The 22,812-nt window shown below is 46.4% G+C and overlaps 5 non-coding genes across 5 annotated transcripts; all 5 read left to right on the top strand.

Annotated features, from left to right (window-relative positions):
- The first annotated feature begins 4,630 nt into the window (after positions 1 to 4,630).
- TRNAR-ACG (transfer RNA arginine (anticodon ACG)) lies at positions 4,631 to 4,703 on the top strand. Its single transcript has one exon. It is a non-coding gene; the product is annotated as a tRNA-Arg (tRNA).
- A 1,135-nt stretch (positions 4,704 to 5,838) lies between these two features.
- On the top strand, positions 5,839 to 5,911 carry TRNAR-ACG (transfer RNA arginine (anticodon ACG)). The gene has a single exon. It is a non-coding gene; the product is annotated as a tRNA-Arg (tRNA).
- Positions 5,912 to 7,014: 1,103 nt separating this feature from the next.
- Positions 7,015 to 7,087, top strand: TRNAR-ACG (transfer RNA arginine (anticodon ACG)). The gene has a single exon. It is a non-coding gene; the product is annotated as a tRNA-Arg (tRNA).
- Positions 7,088 to 10,670: 3,583 nt separating this feature from the next.
- Positions 10,671 to 10,743, top strand: TRNAR-ACG (transfer RNA arginine (anticodon ACG)). The gene has a single exon. It is a non-coding gene; the product is annotated as a tRNA-Arg (tRNA).
- Positions 10,744 to 14,358: 3,615 nt separating this feature from the next.
- Positions 14,359 to 14,431, top strand: TRNAR-ACG (transfer RNA arginine (anticodon ACG)). Its single transcript has one exon. It is a non-coding gene; the product is annotated as a tRNA-Arg (tRNA).
- The last annotated feature ends 8,381 nt before the right edge of the window (positions 14,432 to 22,812 follow it).

Raw genomic sequence — 22,812 nt, 5'->3', positions numbered from 1 at the left:
ATGCTTCCTGAAGTACACTGGGATCTGCAACGTCGACCAACGAAGACTGGCAGACCGTCAGTGAAAAGGCACGGTCATGTGAAGTCCAGCAGGGTTCAGAAAGATGTCGTAGGAGGTCAAGCAGGGTTCAGAAAGAGGTCAGAGGAGGTTCAGCAGGGTTCAGAAAGAGGTCATAGGAGGTCCAGCAGGGTACAGAAAGAGGTCGCAGTAGGTCCAGCAGGGTTCAGAAAGAGGTCATGTGAAGTCCAGCAGCGTTCAGATAGAGGTCATGTGAAGTCCAGCAGGGTTCAGATAGAGGTCATGTGAAGTCCAGCAGGGTTCAGAAAGATGTCGTAGGAGGTCAATCAGGGTTCAGAAAGAGGTCAGAGGAGGTTCTGCAGGGTTCAGAAAGAGGTCATAGGAGGTCCAGCAGGGTACAGAAAGAGGTCGCAGTAGGTCCAGCAGGGTTCAGAAAGAGGTCATGTGAAGTCCAGCAGGGTTCAGATAGAGGTCATGTGAAGTCCAGCAGGGTTCAGAAAGGAGTCATGTGAAGTCCAGCAGGGTTCAGATATATGTCATGTGAAGTCCAGCAGGGTTCAGAAAAGTTGGTGCATTCATTTGTGTTCAGCTGCAATTCCGAGTACTTGTCAAAGGCCTTTGTGCGCGTGGCTCAGGAACGTGCACGTCTGCGACAACCGGAGACCCCTTACGTTGATCACTCATTATTGCAGCACTAAAACATATCAGTAGGAGTGATAGCTAGTAGTCACATGGGCCAGTGGCGCAATGGATAACGCGTCTGACTACGAATCAGAAGATTGTAGGTTTGACTCCTACCTGGCTCAAAACTGATTTTGACTTCACTTTTAGCAATATTTAACGAAGTCGCGTGGTCGCTTTGCTTCTTCAACATATTTTCCTGAAGTCGAATTCATTGGAGTGGTAGTCCACCCCTTGGTGACGATTGAGTAACCTTGGTCACCTCTTTAAAATACAGTCGCGACCCTCGCGTCAAGGATTTGGCAACAGATTACGTCATCTTCCCGTTCCAAACCTGCTTTTTTAGTTCTACTTCCTTGAGGAACAGAGAAACCCAAGGTATCACCGCCATCGGAACGAGGGTCAAGCTGGGCTCAAGTCTTTCACGAACCTGCTGGCCAGGCCCAACGTTCAAATATGGTTGGAGGAGGAATTTGTCATTTGTTCCGGCTGCCTGCGAAAGCTCGCCCATGCTTCCTGAAGTACACTGGGATCTGCAACGTCGACCAACGAAGACTGGCAGACCGTCAGTGAAAAGGCACGGTCATGTGAAGTCCAGCAGGGTTCAGAAAGATGTCGTAGGAGGTCAAGCAGGGTTCAGAAAGAGGTCAGAGGGGGTTCAGCAGGGTTCAGAAAGAGGTCATAGGAGGTCCAGCAGGGTCCAGAAAGAGGTCGCAGTAGGTCCAGCAGGGTTCAGAGAGAGGTCATGTGAAGTCCAGCAGGGTTCAGATAGAGGTCATGTGAAGTCCAGCAGGGTTCAGATAGAGGTCATGTGAAGTCCAGCAGGGTTCAGAAAGATGTCGTAGGAGGTCAATCCGGGTTCAGAAAGAGGTCAGAGGAGGTTCAGCAGGGTTCAGAAAGAGGTCATAGGAGGTCCAGCAGGGTACAGAAAGAGGTCGCAGTAGGTCCAGCAGGGTTCAGCAAGAGGTCATGTGAAGTCCAGCATGGTTCAGATAGAGGTCGTGTGAAGTCCAGCAGGGTTCAGATAGAGGTCATGTGAAGTTCAGCAGGGTTCAGAAAGAGGTCATAGGAGGTCCAGCAGGGTACAGAAAGAGGTCGCAGTAGGTCCAGCAGGGTTCAGATAGAGGTCGTGTGAAGTCCAGCAGGGTTCAGATAGAGGTCATGTGAAGTTTAGCAGGGTTCAGAAAGAGGTCATGTGAAGTCCAGCAGGGTTCAGAAAAATTGGTGCATTCATTTATGTTCAGCTGCAATTCCGAATACTTGTCAGAGGCCTTTGTGCGCGTGGCTCAGGAACGTGCACGTCTGCGACAACCGGAGACCCCTTACGTTGATCACTCATTATTGCAGCACTAAAACATATCAGTAGGAGTGATAGCTAGTAGTCACATGGGCCAGTGGCGCAATGGATAACGCGTCTGACTACGAATCAGAAGATTGTCGGTTCGACTCCTACCTGGCTCAAAACTGATTTTGACTTCACTTTTAGCAATATTTAATGAAGTCGCGTGGTCGCTTTGCTTCTTCAACATATTTTCCTGAAGTCGAATTCATTGGAGTGGTCGTCCACCCCTTGGTGACGATTGAGTAACCTTGGTCACCTCTTTAAAATACAGTCGCGACTCTCGCGTCAAGGATTTGGCAACAGATTACGTCATCTTCCCGTTCCAAACCTGCTTTTTTAGTTCTACTTCCTTGAGGAACAGAGAAACCCAAGGTATCACCGCCATCGGAACGAGGGTCAAGCTGGGCTCAAGTCTTTCACGAACCTGCTGGCGAGGCCCAACGTTCAAATATGGTTGGAGGAGGAATTTGTCACTTGTTCCGGCTGCCTGCGAAAGCTCGCCCATGCTTCCTGAAGTACACTGGGATCTGCAACGTCGACCAACGAAGACTGGCAGACCGTCAGTGAAAAGGCACGGTCATGTGAAGTCCAGCAGGGTTCAGAAAGATGTCGTAAGAGGTCAAGCAGGGTTCAGAAAGAGGTCAGAGGAGGTTCAGCAGGGTTCAGAAAGAGGTCATAGGAGGTCCAGCAGGGTACAGAAAGAGGTCGCAGTAGGTCCAGCAGGGTTCAGAAAGAGGTCATGTGAAGTCCAGCAGCGTTCAGATAGAGGTCATGTGAAGTCCAGCAGGGTTCAGATAGAGGTCATGTGAAGTCCAGCAGGGTTCAGAAAGATGTCGTAGGAGGTCAATCAGGGTTCAGAAAGAGGTCAGAGGAGGTTCTGCAGGGTTCAGAAAGAGGTCATAGGGGGTCCAGCAGGGTACAGAAAGAGGTCGCAGTAGGTCCAGCAGGGTTCAGAAAGAGGTCATGTGAAGTCCAGCAGGGTTCAGATAGAGGTCATGTGAAGTCCAGCAGGGTTCAGAAAGGAGTCATGTGAAGTCCAGCAGGGTTCAGATATATGTCATGTGAAGTCCAGCAGGGTTCAGAAAAGTTGGTGCATTCATTTGTGTTCAGCTGCAATTCCGAGTACTTGTCAAAGGCCTTTGTGCGCGTGGCTCAGGAACGTGCACGTCTGCGACAACCGGAGACCCCTTACGTTGATCACTCATTATTGCAGCACTAAACATATCAGTAGGAGTGATAGCTAGTAGTCACATGGGCCAGTGGCGCAATGGATAACGCGTCTGACTACGAATCAGAAGATTGTAGGTTCGACTCCTACCTGGCTTAAAACTGATTTTGACTTCACTGTTAGCAATATTTAATGAAGTCGCGTGGTCGCTTTGCTACTTCAACATATTTTCCTGAAGTCGAATTCATTGGAGTGGTAGTCCACCTCTTGGTGACGATTGAGTAACCTTGGTCACCTCTTTAAAATACAGTCGCGACCCTCGCGTCAAGGATTTGGCAACAGATTACGTCATCTTCCCGTTCCAAACCTGCTTTTTTAGTTCTACTTCCTTGAGGAACAGAGAAACCCAAGGTATCACCGCCATCGGAACGAGGGTCAAGCTGGGCTCAAGTCTTTCACGAACCTGCTGGCCAGGCCCAACGTTCAAATATGGTTGGAGGAGGAATTTGTCATTTGTTCCGGCTGCCTGCGAAAGCTCGCCCATGCTTCCTGAAGTACACTGGGATCTGCAACGTCGACCAACGAAGACTGGCAGACCGTCAGTGAAAAGGCACGGTCATGTGAAGTCCAGCAGGGTTCAGAAAGATGTCGTAGGAGGTCAAGCAGGGTTCAGAAAGAGGTCAGAGGGGGTTCAGCAGGGTTCAGAAAGAGGTCATAGGAGGTCCAGCAGGGTCCAGAAAGAGGTCGCAGTAGGTCCAGCAGGGTTCAGAGAGAGGTCATGTGAAGTCCAGCAGGGTTCAGATAGAGGTCATGTGAAGTCCAGCAGGGTTCAGATAGAGGTCATGTGAAGTCCAGCAGGGTTCAGAAAGATGTCGTAGGAGGTCAATCCGGGTTCAGAAAGAGGTCAGAGGAGGTTCAGCAGGGTTCAGAAAGAGGTCATAGGAGGTCCAGCAGGGTACAGAAAGAGGTCGCAGTAGGTCCAGCAGGGTTCAGAAAGAGGTCATGTGAAGTCCAGCATGGTTCAGATAGAGGTCGTGTGAAGTCCAGCAGGGTTCAGATAGAGGTAATGTGAAGTTCAGCAGGGTTCAGAAAGAGGTCATAGGAGGTCCAGCAGGGTACAGAAAGAGGTCGCAGTAGGTCCAGCAGGGTTCAGATAGAGGTCGTGTGAAGTCAAGCAGGGTTCAGATAGAGGTCATGTGAAGTTTAGCAGGGTTCAGAAAGAGGTCATGTGAAGTCCAGCAGGGTTCAGAAAAATTGGTGCATTCATTTATGTTCAGCTGCAATTCCGAATACTTGTCAGAGGCCTTTGTGCGCGTGGCTCAGGAACGTGCACGTCTGCGACAACCGGAGACCCCTTACGTTGATCACTCATTATTGCAGCACTAAAACATATCAGTAGGAGTGATAGCTAGTAGTCACATGGGCCAGTGGCGCAATGGATAACGCGTCTGACTACGAATCAGAAGATTGTAGGTTCGACTCCTACCTGGCTCAAAACTGATTTTGACTTCACTTTTAGCAATATTTAATGAACTCGCGTGGTCGCTTTGCTTCTTCAACATATTTTCCTGAAGTCGAATTCATTGGAGTGGTAGTCCACCCCTTGGTGACGATTGAGTAACCTTGGTCACCTCTTTAAAATACAGTCGCGACTCTCGCGTCAAGGATTTGGCAACAGATTACGTCATCTTCCCGTTCCAAACCTGCTTTTTTAGTTCTACTTCCTTGAGGAACAGAGAAACCCAAGGTATCACCGCCATCGGAACGAGGGTCAAGCTGGGCTCAAGTCTTTCACGAACCTGCTGGCCAGGCCCAACGTTCAAATATGGTTGGAGGAGGAATTTGTCACTTGTTCCGGCTGCCTGCGAAAGCTCGCCCATGCTTCCTGAAGTACACTGGGATCTGCAACGTCGACCAACGAAGACTGGCAGACCGTCAGTGAAAAGGCACGGTCATGTGAAGTCCAGCAGGGTTCAGAAAGATGTCGTAAGAGGTCAAGCAGGGTTCAGAAAGAGGTCAGAGGAGGTTCAGCAGGGTTCAGAAAGAGGTCATAGGAGGTCCAGCAGGGTACAGAAAGAGGTCACAGTAGGTCCAGCAGGGTTCAGAAAGAGGTCATGTGAAGTCCAGCAGGGTTCAGATAGAGGTCATGTGAAGTCCAGCAGGGTTCAGATAGAGGTCATGTGAAGTCCAGCAGGGTTCAGAAAGATGTCGTAGGAGGTCAATCAGGGTTCAGAAAGAGGTCAGAGGAGGTTCAGCAGGGTTCAGAAAGAGGTCATAGGAGGTCCAGCAGGGTACAGAAAGAGGTCGCATTAGGTCCAGCAAGGCTCAGAAAGAGGTCATGTGAAGTCCAGCAGGGTTCAGATAGAGGTCATGTGAAGTCCAGCAGGGTTCAGAAAGGAGTCATGTGAAGTCCAGCAGGGTTCAGATATATGTCATGTGAAGTCCAGCAGGGTTCAGAAAAGTTGGTGCATTCATTTGTGTTCAGCTGCAATTCCGAGTACTTGTCAGAGGCCTTTGTGCGCGTGGCTCAGGAACGTGCACGTCTGCGACAACCGGAGACCCCTTACGTTGATCACTCATTATTGCAGCACTAAAACATATCAGTAGGAGTGATAGCTAGTAGTCACATGGGCCAGTGGCGCAATGGATAACGCGTCTGACTACGAATCAGAAGATTGTAGGTTCGACTCCTACCTGGCTCAAAACTGATTTTGACTTCACTTTTAGCAATATTTAATGAAGTCGCGTGGTCGCTTTGCTTCTTCAACATATTTTCCTGAAGTCGAATTCATTGGAGTGGTAGTCCACCCTTTGGTGACGATTGAGTAACCTTGGTCACCTCTTTAAAATACAGTCGCAACCCTCGCGTCAAGGATTTGGCAACAGATTACGTCATCTTCCCGTTCCAAACCTGCTTTTTTAGTTCTACTTCCTTGAGGAACAGAGAAACCCAAGGTATCACCGCCATCGGAACGAGGGTCAAGCTGGGCTCAAGTCTTTCACGAACCTGCTGGCCAGGCCCAACGTTCAAATATGGTTGGAGGAGGAATTTGTCATTTGTTCCGGCTGCCTGCGAAAGCTCGCCCATGCTTCCTGAAGTACACTGGGATCTGCAACGTCGACCAACGAAGACTGGCAGACCGTCAGTGAAAAGGCACTGTCATGTGAAGTCCAGCAGGGTTCAGATAGAGGTCATGTGAAGTCCAGCAGGGTTCAGATAGAGGTCATGTGAAGTCCAGCAGGGTTCAGAAAGATGTCGTAGGAGGTCAAGCAGGGTTCAGAAAGAGGTCAGAGGAGGTTCAGCAGGGTTCAGAAAGAGGTCATAGGAGGTCCAGCAGGGTACAGAAAGAGGTCGCAGTAGGTCCAGCAGGGTTCAGAAAGAGGTCATGTGAAGTCCAGCAGGGTTCAGATAGAGGTCATGTGAAGTCCAGCAGGGTTCAGAAAGAGGTCATAGGAGGTCCAGCAGGGTACAGAAAGAGGTCGCAGTAGGTCCAGCAGGGTTCAGAAAGAGGTCATGTGAAGTCCAGCATGGTTCAGATAGAGGTCGTGTGAAGTCCAGCAGGGTTCAGATAGAGGTCATGTGAAGTTCAGCAGGGTTCAGAAAGAGGTCATGTGAAGTCCATCAGGGTTCAGAAAAGTTGGTGCATTCATTTGTGTTCAGCTGCAATTCCGAGTACTTGTCAGAGGCCTTTGTGCGCGTGGCTCAGGAACGTGCACGTCTGCGACAACCGGAGACCCCTTACGTTGATCACTCATTATTGCAGCACTAAAACATATCAGTAGGAGTGATAGCTAGTAGTCACATGGGCCAGTGGCGCAATGGATAACGCGTCTGACTACGAATCAGAAGATTGTAGGTTCGACTCCTACCTGGCTCAAAACTGATATTGACATCACTTTTAGCAATATTTAATGAAGTCGCGTGGTCGCTTTGCTTCTTCAACATATTATCCTGAAGTCGAATTCATTGGAGTGGTAGTCCACCCCTTGGTGACGATTGAGTAACCTTGGTCACCTCTTTAAAATACAGTCGCGACCCTCGCGTCAAGGATTTGGCAACAGATTACGTCATCTTCCCGTTCCAAAACTGCTTTTTTAGTTCTACTTCCTTGAGGAACAGAGAAACCCAAGGTATCACCGCCATCGGAACGAGGGTCAAGCTGGGCTCAAGTCTTTCACGAACCTGCTGGCCAGGCCCAACGTTCAAATATGGTTGGAGGAGGAATTTGTCATTTGTTCCGGCTGCCTGCGAAAGCTCTCCCATGCTTCCTGAAGTACACTGGGATCTGCAACGTCGACCAACGAAGACTGGCAGACCGTCAGTGAAAAGGCACGGTCATGTGAAGTCCAGCAGGGTTCAGAAAGATGTCGTAGGAGGTCAAGCAGGGTTCAGAAAGAGGTCAGAGGAGGTTCAGCAGGGTTCAGAAAGAGGTCGCAGTCGGTCCAGCAGGGTTCAGAAAGAGGTCATGTGAAGTCCAGCAGGGTTCAGATAGAGGTCATGTGAAGTCCAGCAGGGTTCAGATAGAGGTCATGTGAAGTCCAGCAGGGTTCAGAAAGATGTCGTAGGAGGTCAAGCAGGGTTCAGAAAGAGGTCAGAGGAGTTTCAGCAGGGTTCAGAAGGAGGTCATAGGAGGTCCAGCAGGGTACAGAAAGAGGTCGCAGTAGGTCCAGCAGGGTTCAGAAAGAGGTCATGTGAAGTCCAGCAGGGTTCAGAAAGATGTCGTAGGAGGTCAAGCAGGGTTCAGAAAGAGGTCAGAGGAGGTTCACCAGGGTTCAGAAAGAGGTCATAGGAGGTCCAGCAGGGTACAGAAAGAGGTCGCAGTAGGTCCAGCAGGGTTCAGAAAGAGGTCATGTGAAGTCCAGCAGGGTTCAGATAGAGGTCATGTGAAGTCCAGCAGGGTTCAGAAAAGTTGGTGCATTCATTTGTGTTCAGCTGCAATTCCGAGTACTTGTCAGAGGCCTTTGTGCACGTGGCTCAGGAACGTGCACGTCTGCGACAACCGGAGACTCCTTACGTTGATCACTCATTATTGCAGCACTAAAACATATCAGTAGGAGTGATAGCTGGTAGTCACATGGGCCAGTGGCGCAATGGATGACGCGTCTGACTACGAATCAGGAGATTGTAGGTTCGACTCCTACCTGGCTCAAAACTGATTTTGACTTCACTTTTAGCAATATTTAATGAAGTCGCGTGGTCGCTTTGCTTCTTCAACATATTTTCCTGAAGTCGAATTCATTGGAGTGGTCGTCCACCCCTTGGTGACGATTGAGTAACCTTGGTCACCTCTTTAAAATACAGTCGCGACCCTCGCGTCAAGGATTTGGCAACAGATTACGTCATCTTCCCGTTCCAAACCTGCTTTTTTAGTTCTACTTCCTTGAGGAACAGAGAAACCCAAGGTATCACCACCATCGGAACGAGGGTCAAGCTGGGTTCAAGTCTTTCACGAACCTGCTGGCCAGGCCCAACGTTCAAATATGGTTGGAGGAGGAATTTGTCATTTGTTCCGGCTGCCTGCGAAAGCTCGCCCATGCTTCCTGAAGTACACTGGGATCTGCAACGTCGACCAACGAAGACTGGCAGACCGTCAGTGAAAAGGCACGGTCATGTGAAGTCCAGCAGGGTTCAGATAGAGGTCATGTGAAGTCCAGCAGGGTTCAGATAGAGGTCATGTGAAGTCCAGCAGGGTTCAGAAAGATGTCGTAGGAGGTCAATCAGGGTTCAGAAAGAGGTCAGAGGAGGTTCAGCAGGGTTCAGAAAGAGGTCATAGGAGGTCCAGCAGGGTACAGAAAGAGGTCATAGGAGGTCCAGCAGGGTACAGAAAGAGGTCGCAGTAGGTCCAGCAGGGTTCAGAAAGAGGTCATGTGAAGTCCAGCAGGGTTCAGATAGAGGTCATGTGAAGTCCAGCAGGGTTCAGAAAGAGGTCATAGGAGGTCCAGCAGGGTACAGAAAGAGGTCGCAGTAGGTCCAGCAGGGTTCAGAAAGAGGTCATGTGAAGTCCAACAGGGTTCAGATAGAGGTCATGTGAAGTCCAGCAGGGTTCAGAAAGAGGTCATAGGAGGTCCAGCAGGGTACAGAAATAGGTCGCAGTAGGTCCAGTAGGGTTCAGAAAGAGGTCATGTGAAGTCCAGCATGGTTCAGATAGAGGTCGTGTGAAGTCCAGCAGGGTTCAGATTGAGGTCATGTGAAGTTCAGCAGGGTTCAGAAAGAGGTCATGTGAAGTCCAGCAGGGTTCAGAAAAGTTGGTGCATTCATTTATGTTCAGCTGCAATTCCGAGTACTTGTCAGAGGCCTTTGTGCGCGTGGCTCAGGAACGTGCACGTCTGCGACAACCGGAGACCCCTTACGTTGATCACTCATTATTGCAGCACTAAAACATATCAGTAGGAGTGATAGCTAGTAGTCACATGGGCCAGTGGCGCAATGGATAACGCGTCTGACTACGAATTAGAAGATTGTAGGTTCGACTCCTACCTGGCTCAAAACTGATTTTGACATCACTTTTAGCAATATTTAATGAAGTCGCGTGGTCGCTTTGCTTCTTCAACATATTTTCCTGAAGTCGAATTCATTGGAGTGGTAGTCCACCCCTTGGTGACGATTGAGTAACCTTGGTCACCTCTTTAAAATACAGTCGCGACCCTCGCGTCAAGGATTTGGCAACAGATTACGTCATCTTCCCGTTCCAAACCTGCTTTTTTAGTTCTACTTCCTTGAGGAACAGAGAAACCCAAGGTATCACCGCCATCGGAACGAGGGTCAAGCTGGGCTCAAGTCTTTCACGAACCTGCTGGCCAGGCCCAACGTTCAAATATGGTTGGAGGAGGAATTTGTCATTTGTTCCGGCTGCCTGTGAAAGCTCGCCCATGCTTCCTGAAGTACACTGGGATCTGCAACGTCGACCAACGAAGACTGGCAGACCGTCAGTGAAAAGGCACGGTCATGTGAAGTCCAGCAGGGTTCAGATAGAGGTCATGTGAAGTCCAGCAGGGTTCAGATAGAGGTCATGTGAAGTCCAGCAGGGTTCAGAAAGATGTCGTAGGAGGTCAATCAGGGTTCAGAAAGAGGTCAGAGGAGGTTCAGCAGGGTTCAGAAAGAGGTCATAAGAGGTCCAGCAGGGTACAGAAAGAGGTCGCAGTAGGTCCAGCAGGGTTCAGAAAGAGGTCATGTGAAGTCCAGCAGGGTTCAGATAGAGGTCATGTGAAGTCCAGCAGGGTTCAGAAAGGAGTCATGTGAAGTCCAGCAGGGTTCAGATATATGTCATGTGAAGTCCAGCAGGGTTCAGAAAAGTTGGTGCATTCATTTGTGTTCAGCTGCAATTCCGAGTACTTGTCAGAGGCCTTTGTGCGCGTGGCTCAGGAAAGTGCACGTCTGCGACAACCGGAGACCCCTTACGTTGATCACTCATTATTGCAGCACTAAAACATATCAGTAGGAGTGATAGCTAGTAGTCACATGGGCCAGTGGCGCAATGGATAACGCGTCTGACTACGAATCAGAAGATTGTAGGTTCGACTCCTACCTGGCTCAAAACTGATTTTGACTTCACTTTTAGCAATATTTAATGAAGTCGCGTGGTCGCTTTGCTTCTTCAACATATTTTCCTGAAGTCGAATTCATTGGAGTGGTAGTCCACCCCTTGGTGACGATTGAGTAACCTTGGTCACCTCTTTAAAATACAGTCGCGACCCTCGCGTCAAGGATTTGGCAACAGATTACGTCATCTTCCCGTTCCAAACCTGCTTTTTTAGTTCTACTTCCTTGAGGAACAGAGAAACCCAAGGTATCACCGCCATCGGAACGAGGGTCAAGCTGGGCTCAAGTCTTTCACGAACCTGCTGGCCAGGCCCAACGTTCAAATATGGTTGGAGGAGGAATTTGTCATTTGTTCCGGCTGCCTGCGAAAGCTCGCCCATGCTTCCTGAAGTACACTGGGATCTGCAACGTCGACCCACGAAGACTGGCAGACCGTCAGTGAAAAGGCACGGTCATGTGAAGTCCAGCAGGGTTCAGAAAGATGTCGTAGGAGGTCAAGCAGGGTTCAGAAAGAGGTCAGAGGAGGTTCAGCAGGGTTCAGAAAGAGGTCATAGGAGGTCCAGCAGGGTACAGAAAGAGGTCGCAGTAGGTCCAGCAGGGTTCAGAAAGAGGTCATGTGAAGTCCAGCAGGGTTCAGATAGAGGTCATGTGAAGTCCAGCAGGGTTCAGATAGAGGTCATGTGAAGTCCAGCAGGGTTCAGAAAGATGTCGTAGGAGGTCAATCAGGGTTCAGAAAGAGGTCAGAGGAGGTTCAGCAGGGTTCAGAAAGAGGTCATAGGAGGTCCAGCAGGGTACAGAAAGAGGTCGCAGTAGGTCCAGCAGGGTTCAGAAAGAGGTCATGTGAAGTCCAGCAGGGTTCAGATAGAGGTCATGTGAAGTCTAGCAGGGTTCAGAAAGGAGTCATGTGAAGTCCAGCAGGGTTCAGATATATGTCATGTGAAGTCCAGCAGGGTTCAGAAAAGTTGGTGCATTCATTTGTGTTCAGCTGCAATTCCGAGTCCTTGTCAGAGGCCTTTGTGCGCGTGCCTCAGGAAAGTGCACGTCTGCGACAACCGGAGACCCCTTACGTTGATCACTCATTATTGCAGCACTAAAACATATCAGTAGGAGTGATAGCTAGTAGTCACATGGGCCAGTGGCGCAATGGATAACGCGTCTGACGACGAGTCAGAAGATTGTAGGTTCGACTCCTACCTGGCTCAAAACTGATTTTGACTTCACTTTTAGCAATATTTAATGAAGTCGCGTGGTCGCTTTGCTTCTTCAACATATTTTCCTGAAGTCGAATTCATTGGAGTGGTAGTCCACCCCTTGGTGACGATTGAGTAACCTTGGTCACCTCTTTAAAATACAGTCGCGACCCTCGCGTCAAGGATTTGGCAACAGATTACGTCATCTTCCCGTTCCAAACCTGCTTTTTTAGTTCTACTTCCTTGAGGAACAGAGAAACCCAAGGTATCACCGCCATCGGAACGAGGGTCAGGCTGGGCTCAAGTCTTTCACGAACCTGCTGGCCAGGCCCAACGTTCAAATATGGTTGGAGGAGGAATTTGTCATTTGTTCCGGCTGCCTGCGAAAGCTCGCCCATGCTTCCTGAAGTACACTGGGATCTGCAACGTCGACCAACGAAGACTGGCAGACCGTCAGTGAAAAGGCACGGTCATGTGAAGTCCAGCAGGGTTCAGATAGAGGTCATGTGAAGTCCAGCAGGGTTCAGATAGAGGTCATGTGAAGTCCAGCAGGGTTCAGAAAGATGTCGGAGGAGGTCAATCAGGGTTCAGAAAGAGGTCAGAGGAGGTTCAGCAGGGTTCAGAAAGAGGTCATAAGAGGTCCAGCAGGGTACAGAAAGAGGTCGCAGTAGGTCCAGCAGGGTTCAGAAAGAGGTCATGTGAAGTCCAGCAGGGTTCAGAAAGAGGTCATAAGAGGTCCAGCAGGGTACAGAAAGAGGTCAGAGGAGGTTCAGCAGGGTTCAGAAAGAGGTCATAGGAAGTCCAGCAGGGTACAGAAAGAGGTCGCAGTAGGTCCAGCAGGGTTCAGATATATGTCATGTGAAGTCCAGCATGGTTCAGATAGAGGTCGTGTGAAGTCCAGCAGGGTTCAGATAGAGGTCATGTGAAGTTCAGCAGGGTTCAGAAAGAGGTCATGTGAAGTCCAGCAGGGTTCAGAAAGGAGTCATGTGAATTCCAGCAGGGTTCAGATATATGTCATGTGAAGTCCAGCAGGGTTCAGAAAAGTTGGTGCATTCATTTGTGTTCAGCTGCAATTCCGAGTACTTGTCAGAGGCCTTTGTGCGCGTGGCTCAGGAAAGTGCACGTCTGCGACAACCGGAAACCCCTGACGTTGATCACTCATTATTGCAGCACTAAAACATATCAGTAGGAGTGATAGTTAGTAGTCACCTGGGCCAGTGGCGCAATGGATAACGTGTCTGACTACGAATCAGAAGATTGTAGGTTCGACTCCGACCTGGCTCAAAACTGATTTTGACTTCACTTTTAGCAATATTTAATGAAGTCGCGTGGTCGCTTTGCTTCCTCAACATATTTTCCTGAAGTCGAATTCATTGGAGTGGTAGTCCACCCCTTGGTGACGATTGAGTAACCTTGGTCACCTCTTTAAAATACAGTCGCGACCCTCGCGTCAAGGATTTGGCAACAGATTACGTCATCTTCCCGTTCCAAACCTGCTTTTTTAGTTCTACTTCCTTGAGGAACAGAGAAACCCAAGGTATCACCGCCATCGGAACGAGGGTCAAGCTGGGCTCAAGTCTTTCACGAACCTGCTGGCCAGGCCCAACGTTCAAATATGGTTGGAGGAGGAATTTGTCATTTGTTCCGGCTGCCTGCGAAAGCTCGCCCATGCTTCCTGAAGTACACTGGGATCTGCAACGTCGACCAACGAAGACTGGCAGACCGTCAGTGAAAAGGCACGGTCATGTGAAGTCCAGCAGGGTTCAGAAAGATGTCGTAGGAGGTCAAGCAGGGTTCAGAAAGAGGTCAGAGGAGGTTCAGCAGGGTTCAGAAAGAGGTCATAGGAGGTCCAGCAGGGTACAGAAAGAGGTCGCAGTAGGTCCAGCAGGGTTCAGAAAGAGGTCATGTGAAGTCCAGCAGCGTTCAGATAGAGGTCATGTGAAGTCCAGCAGGGTTCAGATAGAGGTCATGTGAAGTCCAGCAGGGTTCAGAAAGATGTCGTAGGAGGTCAATCAGGGTTCAGAAAGAGGTCAGAGGAGGTTCTGCAGGGTTCAGAAAGAGGTCATAGGAGGTCCAGCAGGGTACAGAAAGAGGTCGCAGTAGGTCCAGCAGGGTTCAGAAAGAGGTCATGTGAAGTCCAGCAGGGTTCAGATAGAGGTCATGTGAAGTCCAGCAGGGTTCAGAAAGGAGTCATGTGAAGTCCAGCAGGGTTCAGATATATGTCATGTGAAGTCCAGCAGGGTTCAGAAAAGTTGGTGCATTCATTTGTGTTCAGCTGCAATTCCGAGTACTTGTCAAAGGCCTTTGTGCGCGTGGCTCAGGAACGTGCACGTCTGCGACAACCGGAGACCCCTTACGTTGATCACTCATTATTGCAGCACTAAAACATATCAGTAGGAGTGATAGCTAGTAGTCACATGGGCCAGTGGCGCAATGGATAACGCGTCTGACTACGAATCAGAAGATTGTAGGTTCGACTCCTACCTGGCTCAAAACTGATTTTGACTTCACTTTTAGCAATATTTAAGAAGTCGCGTGGTCGCTTTGCTTCTTCAACATATTTTCCTGAAGTCGAATTCATTGGAGTGGAAGTCCACCCCTTGGTGACGATTGAGTAACCTTGGTCACCTCTTTAAAATACAGTCGCGACCCTCGCGTCAAGGATTTGGCAACAGATTACGTCATCTTCCCGTTCCAAACCTGCTTTTTTAGTTCTACTTCCTTGAGGAACAGAGAAACCCAAGGTATCACCGCCATCGGAACGAGGGTCAAGCTGGGCTCAAGTCTTTCACGAACCTGCTGGCCAGGCCCAACGTTCAAATATGGTTGGAGGAGGAATTTGTCATTTGTTCCGGCTGCCTGCGAAAGCTCGCCCATGCTTCCTGAAGTACACTGGGATCTGCAACGTCGACCAACGAAGACTGGCAGACCGTCAGTGAAAAGGCACGGTCATGTGAAGTCCAGCAGGGTTCAGAAAGATGTCGTAGGAGGTCAAGCAGGGTTCAGAAAGAGGTCAGAGGGGGTTCAGCAGGGTTCAGAAAGAGGTCATAGGAGGTCCAGCAGGGTCCAGAAAGAGGTCGCAGTAGGTCCAGCAGGGTTCAGAGAGAGGTCATGTGAAGTCCAGCAGGGTTCAGATAGAGATCATGTGAAGTCCAGCAGGGTTCAGATAGAGGTCATGTGAAGTCCAGCAGGGTTCAGAAAGATGTCGTAGGAGGTCAATCCGGGTTCAGAAAGAGGTCAGAGGAGGTTCAGCAGGGTTCAGAAAGAGGTCATAGGAGGTCCAGCAGGGTACAGAAAGAGGTCGCAGTAGGTCCAGCAGGGTTCAGAAAGAGGTCATGTGAAGTCCAGCATGGTTCAGATAGAGGTCGTGTGAAGTCCAGCAGGGTTCAGATAGAGGTCATGTGAAGTTCAGCAGGGTTCAGAAAGAGGTCATAGGAGGTCCAGCAGGGTACAGAAAGAGGTCGCAGTAGGTCCAGCAGGGTTCAGAAAGAGGTCATGTGAAGTCCAGCAGGGTTCAGATAGAGGTCATGTGAAGTCCAGCAGGGTTCAGATAGAGGTCATGTGAAGTCCAGCAGGGTTCAGAAAGATGTCGTAGGAGGTCAATCAGGGTTCAGAAAGAGGTCAGAGGAGGTTCAGCAGGGTTCAGAAAGAGGTCATAGGAGGTCCAGCAGGGTACAGAAAGAGGTCGCAGTAGGTCCAGCAGGGTTCAGAAAGAGGTCATGTGAAGTCCAGCAGGGTTCAGATAGAGGTCATGTGAAGTCCAGCAGGGTTCAGAAAGGAGTCATGTGAAGTCCAGCAGGGTTCAGATATATGTCATGTGAAGTCCAGCAGGGTTCAGAAAAGTTGGTGCATTCATTTGTGTTCAGCTGCAATTCCGAGTACTTGTCAGAGGCCTTTGTGCGCGTGGCTCAGGAACGTGCACGTCTGCGACAACCGGAGACCCCTTACGTTGATCACTCATTATTGCAGCACTAAAACATATCAGTAGGAGTGATAGCTAGTAGTCACATGGGCCAGTGGCGCAATGGATAACGCGTGTGACTACGAATCAGAAGATTGTAGGTTCGACTCCTACCTGGCTCAAAACTGATTTTGACTTCACTTTTAGCAATATTTAATGAAGTCGCGTGGTCGCTTTGCTTCTTCAACATATTTTCCTGAAGTCGAATTCATTGGAGTGGTAGTCCACCCCTTGTTGACGATTGAGTAACCTTGGTCACCTCTTTAAAATACAGTCGCGACCCTCGCGTCAAGGATTTGGCAACAGATTACGTCATCTTCCCGTTCCAAACCTGCTTTTTTAGTTATACTTCCTTGAGGAACAGAGAAACCCAAGGTATTACCGCCATCGGAACGAGGGTCAAGCTGGGCTCAAGTCTTTCACGAACCTGCTGGCCAGGCCCAACGTTCAAATATGGTTGGAGGAGGAATTTGTCATTTGTTCCGGCTGCCTGCGAAAGCTCGCCCATGCTTCCTGAAGTACACTGGGATCTGCAACGTCGACCAACGAAGACTGGCAGACCGTCAGTGAAAAGGCACGGTCATGTGAAGTCCAGCAGGGTTCAGAAAGATGTCGTAGGAGGTCAAGCAGGGTTCAGAAAGAGGTCAGAGGAGGTTCAGCAGGGTTCAGAAAGAGGTCATAGGAGGTCCAGCAGGGTACAGAAAGAGGTCGCAGTAGGTTGTAGAAGAATTTTGTGTATGACTCACAGGACTCCAATGACCGGACACAGGTTTACAAAAGGTCTGGTTTATTATTCACTTCATTCCATTTACCAAATAATACCGCATTATTCAATGGCTGAGATTAACTCTTTTCCATGGTCCTTTTCGTTTGGCTGATGTTCTTCCGCAGCGCCGTACTCGTTCATTCCATCGTTCCGTCGGGCAGGGCTTCTGAGGACAAGTCTACTTTACTCAACGTTTGCTCTCGTTTATATCGCCAAACTGGACTTAATCTCCTCTCCGCTAATGCCCCGAGGTCATGCCTGTACCAAGTCCTGGTATCAGCTCGCTCCCCTCCTGCTGTGATTTCCATTTACACAGCAGGGGGGGGTGCTCTAGCCTGGGGCCTTGACCAGGTGTTTCAAGAGATTACCATGTTCATACACATTCTGACACTCATTTACAAACTCGTCTTTAACAGAGTTTGCATGTAAAATGTATCTGCTTTGTTACCAGGTTAATTAATAAGTTACCAGTGCCAATTAATAAGTTACACTGAGTTACATTTCCACAATTCCCTCATTTTTTTGTTTTTGTTTATATTAACCATTAATCTAAACATCAATATAAGTAAACAGTCAATCACTACAAGTAAACATCATTACAAGTATAAGTAAATAATCATAACTTTGGTAATCAAATTCCCTTAGGCATACACCGTCATCCTGCAAGAATCACAAAACATTTCGTTGGTCATTGACTCCTTCCATATTGTTCAATCTATTGCATTTGCATCACAAATATATTTTCAAAACAACACTTCACCATCACCAAGATACAACAATTTCACTTCATTTTCAAGTTTTGTAAAGCATCTGCACCATCTGGCAAAAAACGTTTGCCTCCACACAAATGTTGACTTTGTTTGAAAGGAAGGGCTGATCACTTGTGTTTGAATCCAGGTATGAAACATTTTCTCCTAATGTCTTCATAGCTCCTGCACTACTTCGTGTAGGATTTCGCTGTTGTGGTAACACTGCGGAGTCATAGACTGACCCTTCTCTCCATGTAGCATTCTTGCCACTTTTTTGCTGTGAACCATAATGATTCCTTGAACAAGGCCTTCACCCAGTTGTAGTCGACTTGCCTCCTCCCTCATTGTGAGTGGGCAGCAAGTATTGGTGTGACGTTGATTGGCCAGCAAGATGTGGAACAGGGATGCCGGATGCATCCACACTGATGTTGGGACCATGGTGTTCAGGTCATTCATGGTCCTTACCAGGAGCAACCAGCAGAATCGTGCACAGCTGTTGTGACAAGGGCACAGCCGTTTTTGCAGCTCCATGCTGGTTCCCCGGACGTTGGTGAAGTAATAACATATGTCCCCGCATTTCACAGAGGTTGCAGGTAAAATGTCGTTGTCCTGCAACTTCTGATGTGGTGAATGTTCGAAGTCTTCGAACAAGAGTAAGTGATCGCCTTTCTTTCATATGTTGCAGTGTGATCCAGGCAAATGGTCACATAAATTTCCTTGGTGAAGGTAAGCATTCATCTCCAAGTTACACGGGAGAATGTCTTCATCATTCTTTGAGAAAGAGGGTGTATGCCACGATTAACTTCATTTTTTAGCCACAAATTTTCTTTCTCGAACTTCTTCCCAATTCCGTTAGCAATCCCTCCAAAATGTGATCTCGTCTTATCTTTATGCTCAGTCACATCTGAATCTGCTTTCCGCACACACTGGATCAGATAGGGTACATCTTACCATGAAATCAGCATAATCATGTATATCTTCCGACAGTTTCACATTCAACAATTTGTTGTTTTTCCTTAACACAAAAAGTTATATTCATTTATATGCGTCACACAAATAATATTCAATCAGGTATGTATTTTATTACTAAACTAAGAATAGCATCCACAATTGCTTTCAGGTTAATATAGTTCAAAAATTAACTCATGCAGGTATTTTAGCACTACTCTAAGAAAATTAATTGTATATGATTACAATCACAAACGGGAATACCTAATTCCCAACAACAATTTTCCCAAACCAACAAATTAAACATAATGTATTATTACCATAATTCCTCTCCACTTTTTCTTTTCCCTCTTTTTCCCTTAACAGTGTGGCACTCGTGGTGATATGAGTTCACTGATATTGTAATTGACACAACTCATAACATTGTCGTTATGCCATTATCTTAATTCTACTGTATTCATTTGCAACATCACTTGATTTAATCTTTTAATCTCAGTATTTATGTCGCCATAAAAGTCTTCCTTTTCTGGTTCCACATTTCTTTCCTCATTTGTCACTTCATGCGTTATCATCGTGTTGTTGGTTACCTTATTCAAACACACCGTCACTAAGGCTTTCAAGCAAGCCACCACTAAAACAATTGCCAATATAACTACTAAACCAACAAACAAGTCTGCTACTCCTTGTATATATTCATATCTATGACATAGTTATATGTCGATGACATTTAACATTATATACCAAACTAACAAGCTTCCTAAAAGGTAAATAAAGAAAATCCCTTAATATGTAACATAATCAGATTATTTGTCTTACCCTGATCCCCCTATCTCCCGGGGTTGAACTCAATCCCCTGATCATGAGTGTAGTTGTGATACATTTTTTTTTTCACTCATGCTGTATTAATATCAGCAGGTAATTGTATGTCATGTAGGCAAATAAATGTCACTATTCCAAGTAGGAATATCACATGTTGAAAATGTAATGTTTATCAATGCAAGGGGTGTTAAAATGTAATTCAAATGACTGTAAATCACGACTATCATTTATCTACCACTGAATGTTCTGCTGGGCTGCTAGGTGCAGCCTCATTTTCTGTGGGATCGTCCACCTTAGCCCCATGTGCTTGTTTGCAATGAGGGGCATGAATCCAACTTTCTATTTTGGGTCCATCTTTTTTTCTATTCTTATCAATCTCCTATGGTTTATCATTTCGTTCCAAGATACCGCAACCAAAGGTTTTAACCAAAGCTCTACCAAACTATTTCCAATTTGAACAAAAAATGCCAGTGAAACAATGATTCGAAGAATTAATTTCAAGGGGTCAATAAATTTATTCTATAGCCAGATCTAATTTTCCCATCCAATAGTTTGCCTTGCCACATGTCATATTATAACACCTTAATAAACCTTCGAAAAAATGTTTCCCATCTCAACAAATTTCCTTTTTTACAAATAGCCATGTGTAACTTACGTATTTAACTACAATTTCCTCTCAATTTGTTTGGCCTAACTGGCCGCAAAAGTGGCTGCCAGCATGCAGTACCGTTTTTTATCTACCAAGGAAGTGTTCCACACAAGACCTCTACCAAAATGTTGTTTGTAAAAAACACATCTGGGATTTCTGATTACATGGATGCACACTCTCAGGACATTTTCAGGCTGCTGTTAACAATCCACTACGATGACTTAATTCCTTTACCCACAATCAAATAATTAGTACAAATTGAGGATATTATCCCTATCACATTCTTTTATAGATTCATTATGTTGGATCTAATTTTTCCCAATAATTTTCCACTGCTGTAAGGCGGAACAATAGCTCTCATAAGTCTTAGTAATATCGTACTTAATTTGCCCAGCAGAGAATAATTTATTTACTATCCTTTCTCATCTGTTAACCAGTGACTTTGTTTAAACTCCAGAACTGAAAAACCCACAATAGTTCAAACCAGCAAAATTTTCTTTACTATTTTCCCATATCATCTATGCCTAAAACACATCCATACATACAGCACAATTTATATGCTGATAAAATTCAAGTTTATATATATAAAATCCATGAGCAGAGTATTCTGGGAAGTCAGTGTAAGACCTCTCCCAAATTTGGATGATTTTGTACTTCCTCATTTCCTTTTATGAAGCTCATATCCATAAATAGATGTTATTCTCATATACATTCTATCAAAAAATGGAATCCCAAAATTACTCACAATTTTACTATTATTTAATGGCTGCTCATAACCCAGCACATCAAATTTTTATATTCCATTTCCCTTGACAAAGGAGATAATGTTCATAATCAAATTATATTTCTATTTTATTTTACGGATTCTCTGGATATTCAATCCCATCCACATATCCCAATCCCATCCACATATAACTATCCATTTCCAGACAGGCACACTGTCGGTGTCAACAATCTTGTAAGATTGATACACAAAAACACACACACACATGCATTATGCATATTTGTTTGCGTTGGAACCATTATTTACAGATCAAGATGGGTGTCAATTTTATTTTAATTTCATAAAATTTGTCCTTCAATTTTATAAATGCTAATACACAAATAGACCAAAAAGTTTATTCTTATAAAAACCCCTATAATGTCACATTGAAATTACCCTTTCAGTTCCCACCATAATTTATCCTAATTTGACTACACATCCATTTGCATGTCAGTCGACCACTGACCTATCAATCATGCGGAACACTAGTCCGAAATTCCCACCTGATCATCATGTGACTCTTGTCACTTAGTTTCAAAAATTTGCAAAGCAATTGTTTCAACTTTGTAAATTTAAAATTGTGTGCCCAACATAAAAGATCCAATTTCGGCATTTGGTCAATTATTACTAATTTGTTTATAAGCAAAAGAAAGAATGAATAATTCTTGCTCCGAAAACTTTTCAGACCCAAGAATCATCGACAGTTATTCATGTTTGTCCAGTAATCGAATCTGTTGAGGCCAATCATCATTTGGGATTTGCAGCAATGAAGGCCTAATCATTGTCTGAGGTATCGGTCAGCACTGGTACCCTTGATCTTGGTTTACCCTATTAACTTGTCTTCCTTTTGGTATACGGACATCCTCTTTTCCAATGTCCCATCCGTCCACACTTGAAACACCGGTTTCTGTCGTTGTCTGATCTGTGCACCTGTGCATTTGTATTGCTGGGCTGCATCTCTACATCCCTGAGTTGCCACTGCAATCTCTCGTTGTCTCCTGAAACACGAAAAAATTCTCTGTACCGTCCTTTTTGGGGAGACAACTGGAAATCAGATGGGACAACTGTGACTTTCATTCCTAATTTTGAGGGCAGTTGTGCATTTGTCTCCTCCACTGTATCCTGTATCCTTTTTATTTTAAGTTCTAGTTCCGTTATCCGTTCTTGCTGTTCCCGTTGTCTGGATTCACCATCCCAAAGATGGAATGCAAGCCAGTCTACCGTTAGATTCTGTCTCTTCCTGGCTTTCAATCTTTGTTCCAATCTTTCCAATCGACTTCGCTCAAATGTACCATCTCTTGGAAACTCCTCATCATGTCCCTTTGTCCACAAATACCAATTCTCGACCTGCCTTATAGCTTCTGCACCATAACGGTCGTACATATGATGTGTACAAGTACCTTTTTGTGGAATCTCTGGTTGTCCTTGTGTATTCTTGCAGGCTCCATTTCCCATTCTGCCTTTTATCAAAGTAGCGTTGGATGTGTTGTAGTTTGTTCCTCTAAAGCTTCACTCGTACCTCCAGGAAGGGTCTCTCCACCTGTTCGCACGGTGATTTCCAGAGAATCTCCCTCAGCCGTGGATTTTGCACAATCCAATCTCACAGATCAGTATTTGCAGATGAGCCGGAGGGTCAGTATGAAATGGGTGAATCCTCAGGTGTCCGCTCTGTTGACGGGGAAATCACACAATGGTAACCGCACATATATATCTGTATATAAACTCACCACCTTGCTCAATATTCCCAGGTTGTCTCCACATTGTTAATATCACGCAAAGATATCAAAGCTTCTTTCTTGAGACCGCATTTTCATCAATCAAACAATCAATATATTCAATTCAATTTATTCAGTTAAATTTATTCTATTAAATTCAATCAATTAGATTCAATCTCAATTAATTCATCAATATTCATCAATAAATTAAATTAATCATTCTGGATGACTCCTTGCATAAGCCCTTTCCCCAATGATGTCAGGACAGGTCCATCCATTGACCGTCACCTCTGGTTCGTACCTCATGTTAATTGATGAATCACCGTCCTGTCCTAGGGTCATATCTGACATATTTCCCCATTTTGCCTGGTCTCCACAAATTTTCTTTGCAACCACTAAAGGCAACTCATCCTTCATTCGTGAGACAGCCAAAATGGATGGCAGATATTAAAGTTCATTGGGAAAAATATCTCATCATTTTTCTTTTAATAGTATCCAAAATC

Source organism: Myxine glutinosa, chromosome 9 (assembly GCF_964187855.1).
Source record: "Myxine glutinosa chromosome 9, kmMyxGlut1.1, whole genome shotgun sequence".
NCBI lineage: Eukaryota > Metazoa > Chordata > Myxini > Myxiniformes > Myxinidae > Myxine > Myxine glutinosa.
Note: the sequence above shows the minus strand (reverse complement) of the source record. Positions and strands in the feature narration are given on the sequence as shown.